Source organism: Aythya marila (assembly GCF_965140915.1).
Source record: "Aythya marila genome assembly, chromosome: 4".
In the NCBI taxonomy this organism is placed as follows: Eukaryota; Metazoa; Chordata; class Aves; order Anseriformes; family Anatidae; genus Aythya; species Aythya marila.
In genome coordinates, this window is record NC_139045.1 from 5,208,693 (window position 1) to 5,224,937 (window position 16,245).

Below are 16,245 nucleotides of genomic sequence, written 5' to 3' on the forward strand. Positions count from 1 at the left end.
TAGAAACCGTAGAGCCGAATGAGCATAAGCCAACTAAATAACAGCACTTCCTGATGTCTGATTTTTATTTGTGCATAATAAGTTCCTAAAAGCAGAAATATGCTAAAATGTGATAAAATATCAAACACCCTGCTGCCCCCATCTTGGATACACAGGTTCTAACTATCAACGTTGCTCCTAATTTTAGCTTATCCTATTTTTTCCCAGCAGAAACTTTCAGCAGTTAGAGATTTTGTACGCATTTAAAGTAGAAATGAATCCTGAGAAAAGAATACCTATTATTGTTACCTATGCGGAGCACTGAAAAGCAACACTTGTGGGGTTTTTTTTCAGCTGTTTTTGGTTTTGTTTTCTTTTTGGGGGTATCTGACTTTGTAATTAGAAGAAAGGTAAAAGAACTAAGAATCACTCTTACCTACCAAATTAATGGATAGCTTGTATGATTTAAAGAAAATAATCTGTATTGAATCAGTGTTTATGTTTGCAATTTGTTCTGTGAAAAGAACAGCATGGCATTTTGCAGTAGCTGGCATATACAGTAGCGGGTATGTTTTATATCTGTATCGATCCTTTATAGTGTCTCATAAAAGAAGTCTGTAAATTATTCATATCTAAAACAAATTAGATGCTGGAAAAAAAGCTCTACCGAAATCCATTTTAAGGGCAGCAGAACTCTAAAGTCAGCTGGCTTAGCTGCAGCGATTTCTAACAATCATTCGATTACTAATAATACCTTAATCACCATGTAAAAACTACCCTCAGACACTGCATATAAAAGCACAGGTGAAGAGTAAGTTTAGGTAACAGGCCTCAGAAGGCACTTCAGTGGGATATCTGCTTGCCCCAGAAATGCTGGCCTGTTCCTATTGCTCCAGGGCAGGAAACAAAGCCATGTGAGTATTAAATGACCAATCCTAGATGTTTGATACTAGCACACTTCAGCACATGGTATAGCATCTTACCACACAGATATTCCCCTGAACTGGGTCTATGCTATAAAGCAACTTCCTGACATGCTCCAGGTTTGCAGTTTTCAAGAGGAGTGGAGTCAGGCCTTCGATGAACACCCTGAAACAATCCTGCCAAAGCCACAATTCTTCTTGGACTCCTTAGTGTATCAGTGCAGAAACTAAAATGAGCTTGTAAAGTGATCATCTGACTAATTGGATGAATATGTAAACATCTTGTTTATGGAAAACATATACCTACAAGTAATATTCCCTGGATACACTGGTTATGACTAGAGTAGTGGGGAGGAAAAGTAACTGAGAGCTCGAGGACGGGCGTAAGCAACTGGTACAGTCTCACACTTTTGACTAAGATTACCACACACATGCTTATAAATAACTGGTATAGTTTTTCATTTCTTTTTCTTTATTTTTTTTTGTTTCATGAGTGCTTCTCAGCCTGTCATGCAAGGCACCAAGCAGCCAACAGGCACAGCGCTGCTGTCTTAGGCTGAGGCCTTCCTGAGTGGCACATGAGCTAGCTAACTAGTAGAACTGCTGTAGCACAAGAATGCTGCCAGCAAGTTGTCCAAATATTTACTTACCTTAACAGGCAGATTTTACAGCTGACGCTGAACTGCATGCTGCCATGGCTACGCTGCTTCCAGTAGCTGAGCTAGTTCATTTGAATGTAGCTCTTGTTTCTCTTCAAAACACCACAGACAGCCCATGGCTTGAGCTACCAATATACACACACATACAGATATTTCTGTTTACCTTCCCTAGCGTATAAAATATTGGAAGATTTGGCTATGCATATCAAACTTTGCATATAAAACACAATTACTCCATGACAACTGTGGGGGGATCACATGCTGAAGCATATAAAGCCAGCTGGATTTAAAGGTGCTTCTCAAGATGCCTCAACCCCATTAACTTCTCAGGAAACACTCCAGGCATTCCAAGGTTTTCAGCTGTGGGAGTCTTTTGGAGGTTAGAGTCTGCAAGTAAAACCTGCGGGTTTTGTTTTCTTTTGTTTTTAATGCACATTCTTGTCATGAATTTCTCCAGGTCTAGCATAACCTTTCCTACATTTAACACATTACAAATCAGGCTGCTACAAGTAAAGGTGTGCTGTTGAATCAGTACATTGATTAGATAATGGAAAATGGAGTTCAGTTTAGACTGTTTGATTTCAGATTGCTACTCTGTACCAAATCCAGATATATTTACTCACCCTCCGTTTCAGTGAAGCATGTCTGAAAAGACCTGTAAAGAGGAGACTAATAAAACCTATTTCCATGAATACAATAGAAACCCAACTGTTTTCTGTTTTCCCATAAACTCTAAAGGACTAAGTTATTTTTAAAGCTGTGTTCCAAAATTGTTAATCTTTGTATGACAGAGGTGCAAACAAGTTTCAGATGACGAAATTCGTTTTGATTGGTTTAGCTTTTTTAAAACCTTGGTTGGTAATTTATATACATCATGTAGACTTTCTTTAGCTGATCTAAAGACAGAAATTAACATACGCACCAAAAACAAAACAAAACAAAACAAAAAAACAGTTTTGATAAATCACTTCTCTTCCTTATAGTTGTAGAAGACTAGACCACTTAGTTCTCATGTATAAACAACTAAAATTAAATGAGATGAATCTGACCCTATTAGACCGTATAGAGTTCTCTGAAGAACGTGTTAAAGGTAGTTTATTTTCTGTGTCCTGAAAGAGGCAATGAAGTACAGCTTGAAGTTAAAATAGTCTGACCCTGAAATTAGTGAACAGTAACAAACAAATTTTCACTTCATATTTAGTGAGATTTTTCCTTCCTAATCTGTAGCACTCACTCAATTTTTGGTACATTTTGGGAGGAGACCTATGATCTGGATTGCTGTCAATGGTGTTTTTTGAAGAACCAATGTAAAGCCTTTCTCTTGAGTGTTATTCAAGTGGTGAAGCCCGCATGTATACACCACTTACTGTTTTGGTTGCTCTGATGACCAAGTCAAGAAGCTTTTAGACAGTAGTTTTTGGAGGAGTATTAAGTGAAATTCCAAAAAAGCCACCTTATTTGGGCATCTAACAAGGAACATTCATAGACATAAGGATTTTTTTTTTTTTCCTGAAGCCTTTCTTTCTACTTTATAGAGCATCTTATTTCTTCCAACTTCATTGCTACCATTATAAAAGTTCAAATATTCTTCAACAATTTTGGTCAGTGAACTGATATGCTGCATTAGTAACATGCCATCACTCCATTAAGCCAGTTTTGAGTCTAGTATGTGGTGTAGGGAAAGCAATGCTATTGGAAAATTATTACATGCTCTTCTTTTGAACCTTAGAGGTGAGAACATTGAGGAGTATGATGAATCCTATAGCACGTATAAGGCCCAAATACCCACACTTATGCCCTTGGGTAGTCTCAGTAAATTGCTCAAGTAACTGTAGTTGGCTTTGTGGTTTTAACTGGTTTAGCATTTCTCCCTTCTTGTCTAAAATTACAGAAGGGACAAATTGTGTATTCTTTGCTAAATGCAACTTTCCATTGCAGAAGCCCTGGAATTCCGGTTGGCTTGCCTATAAATACTGACTTTCAAAAAATGTTTGTGGCGTGTTCACACAAAGGACACTTTACAGCTTCAGTTATCCCACTTCGTACAGCATGCCTGGAGCACACACCTAGCAACACTGCTGCACACCTATCCATAATGCATTAGGATTAAGACTAATTCTTAGGTGCATAATACTTTAATGAACAACTGCCAGAACTGTTTAAAATGAAATAACTTAGCTTCTATTAATATTAGGGAGAAATTATTACATAGCACTGTAGAATTATATGCACTAAGAATCCCATCCACCACATAGCATCCACCTGATAGATACACTTGAAATGCACTGTTAGCACATTTCTGTATTACAAGGGTTCAAGAAGGCATTGCCAACCCAGTTGGGTTCCTACCATAATTAAAATATTATCATTTAATGGCAAAATATTTTTGTTCTTGTTCCAAGAACACACCACTGCAATCCAGTTGTTAAACCAAATGTTTTCTTTTAGCTTTCCTCAAAACCGTAGCGGCCAAACTACACACGACTTCAGTGGATTCTGTTCAAGCTTCCTTGTATAAGCTGTATGGCTTTCTTGTAAGTGTAGCAAAGAAGAGAAGCTGCTCTACATAGTAAAAATCAGTGTAGTATGTCTATCTGCAACTTTGATTTGGGTGGGAATATCACAGAAAAGTGCAGAAGAGATATACTTTGGAAAAACAGATTAAAACACATGGCAAGCAATAGAAGCAGACAGATTCCTAACTCAAAATAAAATAAAATAAAATAAAATAAAATAAAATAAAATAAAATAAAATAAAATAAAATAAAATAAAATAAATAAAATAAAATTAGGTCTTCAGAAATAATTCCATCAGCTGCAGTTACAGAATCTGGTTTTGGAAGGCATGAGATGTTTAGATGATGGAAAACTTAAATAAGGAAATCATCCTAATCCTAAGTATTGCTTTGTTATATCATTTGGCTAAATTAGATCATCTGTACCAACAGCTGCTTTCTGTGCACTCCCTAATGAGCACAAATAACAATATTAATCTGTCTTCTTTTGTTTTGTTTTGTTTATTTAATGGGATCCAATGTCAAAATCATTATTTTTTTAAATCTTGCTAGAATCATAGGAAAAACATTCAGTGGGAGGAAAATAATTAAGGAGAAAATAGGTATATGAGATCAAAGATTTCCTTCCCCCCCACCCCCTCCTTCCCAAAAAAATAATAATAATAATAAAAAAAAAAAAAGATTAAAAGCAGGTCTTGATTTCATCATGTAAGTCTAAGATACATTGTTAACAAGAATTTGCTTTCATTTAATGTCTTTATAGTACAAATATCTTGAAAATACAACTCCCCTTAACCTTATGTACTTCTATGTAGCAAACAAACACATTTAAAAACTTGGTGAGGGAGTGGTAGCTGGCTAAATAAATACATAGAAACTCCAGTGTTTTGTCATGTAACAAACTATAATAACACTTCAAAGTTTTGGACAGATTTCCTTATATTATTGGTTTAGGGTGTAACTGTGTGGAAAATTGTAAATGTTGTCTTTTGGAATTTACTTTACAACCCTTTGTAATCTTCAGCTATATTTATAGCTTTAAGTGGGAAGAAATCAAAATTAAAGAGGCCTGCTTGCGCATCCTTTGTAATCAAATGCTTTTCCCATTTCTCCTTAAAATAAAAGCACAGCCTGCATGTTTGGCTGCCTTAGGAGACCACCCGAAGAGTTTACAAGTCATGACCTAGGGCAAACTATCACTGTGGAAGAGCGTTAGCTTCAGGAACCTGCAGAAAGGAGTCATGGATAAACTGGGCCATGGGGAGAGTGGGGCTACTTTGTTTCGAATAGGAAGATTTAACCAGAAAGAAGAGGGAAATGGGGAGTTTTTCTGGCCTAGGGATAAAACATGAGCAATCAGTTGATCCTAAGGCGCTGGGATTGACACTTTCATGGTTCACCAGTGTACCAGAGCAAGCCACCCTCACAGCCCACTCCCAGCCAGAGCTTGCAGGCCTCCTTGCAAGGCCATGGTGGCCCCATGCCTGACTGTCCCCTGCTCCTGGTCCCCCCGCTGGCTCTGCTGTGACCCCTGGGGCTCAAAGCAAAGAAACAAGATGCTCAAAGCAAAGTTTTATAAAGAGAAGGGGTTTTTATTAGACCAACTGCTCCCATTGGCAAAAGTAGCTAGGCTTCAGGGCACACAAAACCTTCAGGTTTGTGCAGCTGTAGAAAGGTGTCACAGGTACATCAATGACAAGAACTCCGCTCTGCTGAAAACTCTTGGGCTAAGACTTGAAAGCTGTTGCTACTGAGGGAATATCCCTGGGGAGCAAAATGGTTTTTGGGGTAGTATAGAGGAGCCTTACCAAAAGAGGTTCCGGCTCTGGTCTTTTGGTATAGTGAAAACCATCATCACCTCATTTGTTGTAATAGAAACAAAAGTAGAAGTGCACAGACAGGACACAGATCTACCTCCCACAGCAGCTTTGGAAATGTCCCAGAAGTGCTTGTAAGAGCAGCTGGGTATGCTGCAAAAGAAACAGAATAGGAAAGTTTTCCAGAATTTCAAGTTTATTGCTGGCTAACCTAGGCTCTGTTGATCAGATCACAGCTGCATTTCGTTTAAATTTTATTCCTTTATATTTTGACTGAACTCTTGTTGTTGTCTGCTCATCTGTTTTTTCCTAAACAGCACGCAGCATCATGGAGTATGGAGTCCAGCTCCTGCCTGAAAGACTTAAGCAGGTCATATAATCCCATTTATAAATTTTTCAAGCTTTCATCTTAAAAGAGGTTTTTTTTTTTTTTTTTTTTTTTTTTTTCCTTCCTTCCATCCATACTCTTCTAGTGAAGCTATTACAGTACTTAATGTCCCTAACAATTTGAAACTTTTCTAATTTCCACAATAAATTTTCATGGCAATATACTCAGGTGACTGTACCCTGATTTTGAGTTCTTCTTTAAGTAGTTTTCCTTTTGATGTTTTTTGTGTCTTCCTTTATCCCCAGTGTGTTTGGAGAGCAATGATACACCTTTTCTCAGATTTTCCTTAAATAAAAAAACAAGGTAATAAGCTAAATAAGTTATATCTTTTTAATCTCTTCTATCAAGATTGTCATTTATTTTATATAATTTCAGAAAAGGTCATAACAAATTCTTACATAATATCTTGCACACTTGTCTGTCTGTAGGAAAAGCTAATTTTATTCATAGTTTAATCTCCATGGTAGTACATAATTCAGCTTCAACAGAGGAATTTTTTTTTCCACCTAAGTTTCTTTTCTAAACCGTGAATTATTAGCGGCTAGTAAAAATTCCTGTTAGTAATTCCAAAGTGTACAACCTTGCACTTTGTACATTTTAACCTCATCCTCTTGCTGTAACTGAAGTTCAATGACCTTTATGATATTCCAAGCCTTTTCTAGTTTGACATTGCCTCCAAACTTTGTCATCAGAAAATGTCATAAGCACACACTTACGCTGTGCCAAAATTAGCTATGACACTATCCACTATTTTTAGTCCCCATATTAATCCTAGAGAACTCTGCTGGTAACTTGCCTCCAAACATACACTTCCCTTTTTAATGCAACAGGTTGAATCTTTGCATTTTTGCCCTAGTAACGAAGATAGTACAAACTATCCAAAACAATGGAATTTGTGTTTTTCTTTGCAATTTTGATCTGATTCCATTTCATTTCCCACCTCTAAATTCTTATTTTCTCTTATAGAGTAGGCTTTTTCCCATTCTAGGCTAATTTTTCATAGGCTAATATATCAAATGTTTTAAAAAGATCCATCAAAGTTAGGCCTACATTTTTTTATTTTAACTAGAAAAATAAAGAGCTGTTTTGTATTTGTTTGAAAGAAGGCAGCTAGTTAGTTCTCATACAGTCTGCTTCCCATAACAGGATTTTTCTTAGTCTTCGCTTTTTTTTTTTTTTTTTTTTTTTTTAATATACATTTTCCTTGGTGTGTTAATTATTCCTTCCTATGCTGTGTTTTAAAGCTCTGTATACTATCAAAGTCTGTTTAATAGTCTTGTTGTTTACTGGGTTACTTCCTCTTCTCTTCCCATACTATATTTGCTCATCTTTAGTAATATTATACAATACTTGCCTTGTTTGCTTTATTAACCAGCCTTCTGCTTTTCAGTTCACTATTTAAGACACTGCAACACTAGTAGACACTGTAACTGATTTTTTTTTAATTGTTATTCCAAAAATAAGCTCTGAAAGTGGTACTATGCTATTAAGAGAAGAACTGAGCTGCCTAAAGAAACAACTATACAAGCAAATTGTGCCAGCTAATATATGAGGAAAGATTACCTCACTCATAGGTGTACATGGCAGGAGAGAGGGAGGAGCAGAGCGATGAGTGATGGGTCTCAGTAAATGTCACTTTCTTGTTGTTTGCATTATCTTATCTTTCTCAGACATGTTTTCTAATTAACACATGCTGGTTTGTCTTGTTTCTACATGAAAACACAGAAGATGATTAAACTGCACAGAAAACAGGAATGGTAATGGCTTAGCTGGTTCAGCTTCAACTAAACCCAAGTACTGAATTGCTCTAACATCTTGCTATCTACAAACAGGGGAGGTCTTGCTTTGTCTTCCACCTTTTTCCTTCTTCCCACTGATGCTGTCTTCCCTCCTTCCACCCAGCTGCTCACAGCCAAGCTCTATTAGTCCCTTTCTTATCCTTGTCCTAGTGCTCGTTGGACTCTTTGTGAGCAGGTACTGATCACTAACATGGCACAAATCCATCAAGAACACTTTCTTCTCTGCCATACTTCTCAAAGTAGCATGTATGCAGTCTGAGATCCAAGAGATTCACCTTCTTTTTATTAAATTAGTTCCTTTTTTTTTTTTTTTAAAAGGTGAATTAATTTAAAAATTAAATTAGAAAAGCTGGAGAAGACATGTACCTTAAGTTATAAAAACAGTCATTTACATTTTGGTTAAAGGCAGGCTCTCTACCTTTAATGGTAATGACATAAATGGTTTAAAAATGACTGAAACTCCTCTACCCTATTTAAAGCACACTGTTTCTTTCCGAAAGGAACTTAGGAAAGAAGTGTTCTTTTAAAATTAGTTATGGTAGAAAGTTTACTCTCTGTGAGTGGTAATAAGGACATAAATAGGACTCATTTGGCTGCTTGCCTAATGGTCAGCAAACCCACTGGGGCTGTATCTAAACTAGGGAATAAAAAGAGGAGGCTTGCTGTAACTGTATCTCAATTAAGTTAATCGCTGAATGCCCTGAATGCTTGTTTTCTTTGCTGTTGGAGGTCACCGTGATTTACCATAACAATTACTAATCAGCTTAGTTTGAGTCATTCGTCTCTTTCATATGCTATGTTCTTAAAAGATGTCACTTTTTTCAGTCGTTTATATTATCTTGACCTTCTCAGATAGATTTCCTAATTAACACGGGAGGGTTTTTTTTCCCATTATCTACCCCAAAACAAGACAGGAAAGATGCATCAGCTGCACAGTGTTTTACTGAACAACTTTCCGGAGACTGTTGTCAGAATTTGCAAAGAGCACAAGCAAAAAAAAAGATCAGGACATTCCCATAAGGAATGGTACAAATCCTACCATGTAGCAGATATTTGGGCTTGAATTTTTCTGTGTTGGCATAGCACCGGAGAACTGAAATCTCTAGGGCATCTTAAACTGTCTCCTGCATATCTAGTATTTTATGTGAAATATAAAACTTGGGCTTTAGATCTTGTCCTGGTTTCAGTTAGCACAGAATTAATTTTCTTCCTAGTAGCTGGTGGAATGCTGTGTTTTGGCTTAGAATGAGAAGAGTGCTGATAACACCCCGATGCTTTAATTGTTGCAGAGCAGTGCTTATACTAAGCCAAGGACATCTCAGCCTTTGCTCTGTCCTGCCAACGGGCAGGCTGGGGGGTGCAGTAAGAGCTGGGAGGGGACAGACCCAGGACAGGTGACCCAAACTAGCCAAAGGGGTATTCCATACCATCTGACGTCATGCTAAACAATATATAGGGGTGGCTAGCCGGGGGGAGGGGGCCGGACTGCTCGGGGTTAGGCTGGGCATCGGTCAGCGGGTGGTGAGCAATTGCATTGTGCATCACTTGTTTGTACATACTATTATTACTTTCGTATTATCACCATTGTATCATCATTATTATTATTGTTATTATTATTTTTGTTATTTTTTTTTTTTCCTGTCTTATTAAACTGTCTTTATCTCAACTCACGGGCTTCACTTTCCATTTCTCTCCCCCGTCCCAGAGAGGGAGGGGGGAGGGTGAGCGAACGGCTGCGTGGTGTTTAGCTGCCGGTCGGGTTAAACCACGACAATCTTCACAACATCCAAGCTAATTTTGAAAATACCATTCCAGAGTGAAACAATAAGTTCGTTGTTTGTCCTATGCTGGAGAAAGGGATCGTGAAGGAGAACAGCAAAAATTTCAAGAAGGAATCTGAACTCCTGCTCGTTGAGAAAGGAACTGGATTTTCCCTTGCTATGTAAATGAAGTCATTTAGCATTCCTCGTAATGACTTCAGGGGAATCTGATTTCTGCTTAGCAAGGGAGGCGCTTCAAGGTAAAATTGCTGTGAAGCAACCATTTATCTGGAAATATGGAAGGCCTTAATGTTCCCACTAGGCTCTGACTCTCCCATGACTGTCTTGACATGACTGTCAAAGCCTTGGCCCCAGGTACTTTGGAGCAGTTTCTCCTGAAGCCAGAAGGCCCACAAAGAAAGCTCTTCTTGTCTGACGCCTTCCTTTTTTTAACAGCGGTATTCAAGGAGATACAGTGACTTATTCTACATCTTTGAAAACAATGTCTCTCGGATGATGTTTTTTGGTTAAATTCCTCCTGAAATGTGAAGAGATGGTCAATGTCTGCTATTTCAGGGACATGCCTATTAAGGCAGGAGAAGGCCTCTCTTTCCAGGGGCATCAGTTAGGCCGATCAAAAGGGCCACAAGCCTGCGGGTTTCCATATTGCCAAAGAATTCATTTTGCTTCAAAGTTGTTTTATTTTTAAACCACAGTGAATCAAGGGCTTCAAATATAAGGTCTGAAGTGAGAGATTACAGATTCTGAAGGGAGGGCTGTCTTGTCGAGATGTACCACAAGGGCTGCTGTAAATGTTAGGTCTACTATAGAGTCTTTCAAGCTAATGGCCTGAAAATTGTGGTCTTAGATGGAAAGGGTGAGGCCGAAGAGGGGAGCAAAGGAAATTATCCAAACCTGCTGAATTTTGTACTAACAAGTACCAAGTGTGGAGAAGTGTGTGTGAGCCACTTTGGATCGGGACTGCTGACCATCACTGTGTCTCCTTCAGTCAGAAGACACGTCGCTCTGCTGCCTCAGAAGAAGATCATCCAGCTTTTAGTTCTCAGCTCTGCGACTCCTCTCCTGTGTGAAGCTGTGGAAAACCACCTGCTGGATCTCGGCTACATTTTTTTCTGAGTAAACAGCATGAAAAGCTTGCATTGTTTGAAGTGCAGGGGAAGGTGGGAAAGTCTGTGAGAAGTTTGTTTGTGTTCTCCATGTCAAACAAATTGTTCTTCTGTAGGAAAGAACTGGCAGCCAACATTGTGCCTTGAGCCCTCTCATGACACGGTGTCTGTAGGGAAGAAATGACTGGTTTTATGGTTTGGCTGAACACAAAAGTTCAGCTTCTGTATCTACACCTCCCTATACACTTAAACAGTCACAGAGATGTTTAAAAGACAAGCATGTAAGTTACTTATCATGGCTTTCTCTTCACTTTTCTTCTGTTTATGTCAGGTGAGCCCATCCCTGCTTAGTTACATCTCTGGGAAATTTTCCAAGAAATCGACAAAATTCTCTGAGAAGAATGTGTTCTCTGAGCTAGAAAAGCTGCATTAAACTGTACTTCTACAATTTCCAATTACACAGGAAGATTATGGAGGACATTGTCATATGTCAGATCACAATAAAGCTTTATAGGCTGCTGTGTAAATATACACAGACTGGTTCTTGATGTGGTTTCCCACAATAGTTGCACTAGGCTTTCATCTGGTGTAATTTTCGCTGAGTGCTGTAATGACAGGTTCCACAGAGCTCGCCTCACTCATTTTTAGCTCTGTGAAACCAAACTAGAAAAAAAAAAAAAATCAGAAGGGAACAGCCAGTAGCTAAAAATGGACTCTGAAAAAAAAAAAAAAAAAAAAGAACTTTCGCTGCTAAATCCTCTCTCTGCACACTAGGGACTGGTCACTATAGCTCTGCTGTAAAACCGTATGTATAGACAAATGCTTAGGATGCAAGTAGATGGAGACTGCTCCAGCCACACGAGGCAAGGTGAACGTGAGTGGCAGCAAGAAATGAGGTAGTTTTGTGATACGGGTCAGCTGAAGCAGATCAAAGCTACCAGACACAAAGGCTCCCGATCACATGGAGCCACCCCCACAGCAGGTAGCCAGCTGTTCATACACAGCTTTGAAACCACGCTCTGGATGAAGTCAAGTAGCAGCTTTACCGAGCTAAGGAACTCCAAGCAATGTGAGCTGAAACAGTCTTAACGTGTTTGCTATGAAAATACTATTGCTAAATCAAAAAAAAATGTAGTAAAACAGTAAAGGTGCTCTAAAGGATAAGTAAAAACTTAACAAGCAGGATTAAAATGATTCATTTAGAAGGAACTTCATTTCCATCTCTGTCTGAATGTATTTTTGGTTAATTAGAGGAGTTTGAGATAATACATAACACAAACAAGAAATAACTTTATTGCCTGTCACGACCCTTCCAGTGATAAAATTGCAGGATTTTCTGTGACTTTTGCACTTTTGAATTTTGCACTTTTCTGTGTAAAATTTCCACCCTGTTCCGGTAATAAGATCACGATCTTCACTCTAGTGCATTGCCAAGCTCCTACAGAGGGAAATTTGAAACTGCCTTACCTCAGTGTAGTCAGTATAGTTATTTAGACACATTAGGGTCAGAGCTCAATGTAGAAGCACTTGTTTATTTCCCTAAATCATCAGTGAATATGTTAACACTGGAAGTGTCACAATGATGTTTATGGAGTACTGACACTTGTCTCTAAAATTTAGTTGGGAAGAACAATTTTCCTGAAAAGACAACTATATATGAAAGCCTACAATGCAAGTAATTTTCTCTTGATCATCTGCTTTTATTTCCAGACTTACAGAAGATTGAGATGGAAGGCTTTTTATAAAGGAAAATTTGGATATGAATACAGTGATGATTCTGCCAGAGGTACACCTCACTTTACAAATTCAAAGCTTTCTTTGTCTTCTACCTTATTTAACTTCTTCCGTTATGCTTCTTTGTCCTTCCTATCCAAATGTTCTCTTTTTTCCAGTTACTCTGAGCTTAATTTTTCCTTCTCTCATAACATCTTGAAAGATGATTCTGCAGCACACTTTTCTAGAGAACAAAAGCATACTGTTGAAATGTTCTTTTTCTTGCATGGTTGTATTTTTTTCCTATCATTACAATCCAACTCTGAGTAATAGTGTTAACGTGAAAAATTATTCATCACAATAATAAATCTCCTAAAATTTCTCTAATTACTATTAAACACTCTGCTGCAAACTACTTGAGTCCTTTGTAAATTAACATGTAAATGAATATATTTTAAATGCTGAGCATGGATTTTAAAGGCCATACACAAATATAATCTATATAAGGATTTAGAAATGCCAAGCAAAATGTGGTCACATCTGTCAGGACCAACTGAAACACAATGAAATACAGGAGTTAACGCAGCCACAAACCAGGTCAGTCTGCTCCTTGGACACTTACCAGACTGTGCTGTTTGCTCCCAGTCCACTGGGCCTGGCATGTGTTAGGTTTCTGCAGTCTGAAGAGACTCCAGGTCCTCCACTTGTGTTTGTATTGTGAGGTGCAAAGTAATGCTCCCTTTGAAACTGAACATACAGTTCAGCAAAGTGACTCCTGTGCCTATTGTTGACTCTCCAGACTTCTTTGTTGTTTAAACAAACTTTCAAGAAGAATTTGTTTTGCATAGACAATTCTGGGTCGTGTTTTTGTTCTTTGGGCATACACAGATGTGACAGCAAAGCCTAAGTGAGCTACAAAAAGAACAAAAATATGATCTGTCGTTACTTGTAAGGTACCAAATTTATTTGTGAGAAGACACTATCTAAATGCAGTGTGCTTTTCTCTTTCCCATAACTAGAAGTCTATCATTTCATTGTGACTGCACTCCCTCCAGCAATTGCTCTACCTACTTTGGGTCAAAATGCTCATCCAGTAGATTAGTTCTTCCTACTTTTTAAGCTCTCAACTTCTCTGTCATAAGACTTTTTGTCTTTTTCACCACCTTCTGCAACCAGGTGATATGTGGTTTAAATGCCCCATCCTTTCCTCCCTTTGCAGACTAGAAAGGGTGTATCGTCATACAAGCCTCTCCTTGTCCAAAAGATAATAGCCAAAATGTTATGAGCTTATGCCAACTTCCCTTGGAATTCTGCTTCAAAATGCAGGTAACAAAATGACACGTGGCTTGGAGTTAATGTTTGAAGTCCAAGATAAGCACAGCTCATAAACAGAGAGACTGCTCCAGTCCTTGTAACTGCTCCATGAGTACAAACGTGCTCCAAATAGACACTGTACGTTCATAGTGATGTGTGACAGTCACCCAGATTATCGGATTGGATTCTTTGCTAAGGGAAGCCGAGGTTCTTATTTCAGGCTGTGTACATGCCCAGTGGCTCTAGGTGGACAGTGAAACTGAAACTGAAGTTATCAAGCTTAAGCCTTCATTATTGTGTCCTTTCTTCTTGGTATGAAAGTAAGTTATTGCGTTTTGTGCAAATTGGCAGAACATTTTTGTTTGTTTTTGGTAAAAATCTGTAAAAAAAATGATTTGGTAAACTAACCTGAAGGCAATGAACTGAAAAATATGCTGCTTCCTAGGTTCTGAATGGTAAAAAGAACAAAAAAATGAACACGACAAACATCTCACAGTAGTTGCTGCCTGAATATTCATCAGGAAGCCAGAAGTCTGTTCTGAGCGCAGCCAGTGCATAATTTTGCAGCACAGCTCTCACCATTCGGTACTGGGGAGAAAGCCTGACAGAATCCGAAGTGGCAGGAAGGTTACAACCACAAAGAAAGGTTCGTAATAAGGACACAGCTTACAGTAATGATTCATTCTTACCGAGGTACGTTACAGGCTGACATTTCAGGAAAACTTTCCCACCAGCTATAAACCGTATCTCTTAGTTTCTTTGCCTCCTTCTCTCTCTCCATTCTCCACACGGCAATGAAAGGAGCTCTTTTTACCCTTCTCCCACCTCGCTGTGTTCTGATCCAAAGGTCTCCAAGGCATCATTCCTGGGGCGATGTTTTTCAGGATTGCTTCCCCCCGTTCAAAGCTGCAGCTTTGCTGAACAGACAGGTACCAGCCCGGAAACATAATCTGCTGTCACCGAATGAAATGTCAGATTCTGGATGCAATCCCATCTGGTTTGCTCACTGAATAGCTTGCCCAAGAGATTGCTGAATCTATTTCAGACAGTAACAACAACTCTAGACCTTTTTCCAGGGGTCACCCTTGTGATCTTGTTTAGCTCTACGGTGAGGGGCCTTTAGTGACTCAAAAGATTATTCCAATGTGATCTCAAAGCTGAAAAGGATTAAAAGGTCTCTGTTTCGGAGACCTGTATAAAACTCCCCCTCCCATTTTTTACCTTGTTTATAGTGGTAAGAAAGAACTTGTAAAGAGACAGAGAGGAGTCTGGGTCACCAGATACATGGTTTTGACCAAAATTGACTGTGTCCTCAGGAGGAACTGCTAAACTGCTTGTGCTTATATTGTTGTTTTTCTCCAATTTCAGATCTGCTGGTGTGTCTGCCAGCATAGCAGCATATTGCTCTTGAACATTAAAAGGAGTAAAAGGATATAGACGATTACTCCAGCATTTAGAGATTGATCCTTAGCTGCTGGGCTGAAAGCCTCTTAAAAAAGGCTAAAACCTTCAGCTCCTTTTGATTTGATTAAGGGCACTAATCATCTAGTCCAACTTCAGTCAGGGAGAGATCTGGTCTCACAGGCTGGTCTCTGCCTTCCTCTGACCACAAGCTGAGATGAAAACCTGTCCTGGACACTGAGGTGCAAAAAGTGGGTGTGAAGCAACACCAAAACAGCCTGCAATGGTTCTGCCATAGCCTGGGTTGGTAAAGCACCCTGTTGCAGACTGAGGCAGTTATGTTGGTAAAATATGAGCTCCAAGTTCCCTCGTCTTGAAAAAAGACTTCCAGTTAAAGCTGCTTCAGACTTGCACATCTGGCAAATATATTTTTTTTAACCTTTATGAAAATGTCTGCAGTTTGATAAATATTTTAGAGTACAGGAGAGTTTCGCCTGTTCTTCACTTGAGTCTCTGGGATTAAATGCCTTATGAACTGTATTAGAAATGTGTTTTGAGTCTCTGTTAGCTTGGGCCTTTGGGTGTTCTCCACTGAAATATATTTTATAATTCACTACTGGTAAATGTCATCACAGTAGGATAACTTTATTTAATGTACTTGACATAATAATATTTAGGATATATAAAAAAATCTCCAATTTCAAAGCATTTTTCTCAAATTAACGAATTACAAAGCAGTAAAAAGAATCATTATTCATGTGTTATACAATAGGAAACTAAAACACAGAAAGATAAGCTCAAAACCTTTAGAGTCAAGTAGTAATTTGCAGACCTATTTGAAGTGCTCTG

At 38.5% G+C, this 16,245-nt stretch overlaps 1 long non-coding RNA gene across 1 annotated transcript; it reads right to left on the minus strand.

Annotated features, from left to right (window-relative positions):
- Positions 1-10,568: 10,568 nt before the first annotated feature.
- Positions 10,569-13,459, minus strand: LOC309878052. Its single transcript, XR_014317473.1, has 3 exons — positions 13,304-13,459; positions 12,798-12,925; positions 10,569-11,135 (listed from the first exon to the last, which is right to left on the minus strand). It is a non-coding gene; the product is annotated as an uncharacterized lncRNA (long non-coding RNA).
- Between the last annotated feature and the right edge of the window lie 2,786 nt (positions 13,460-16,245).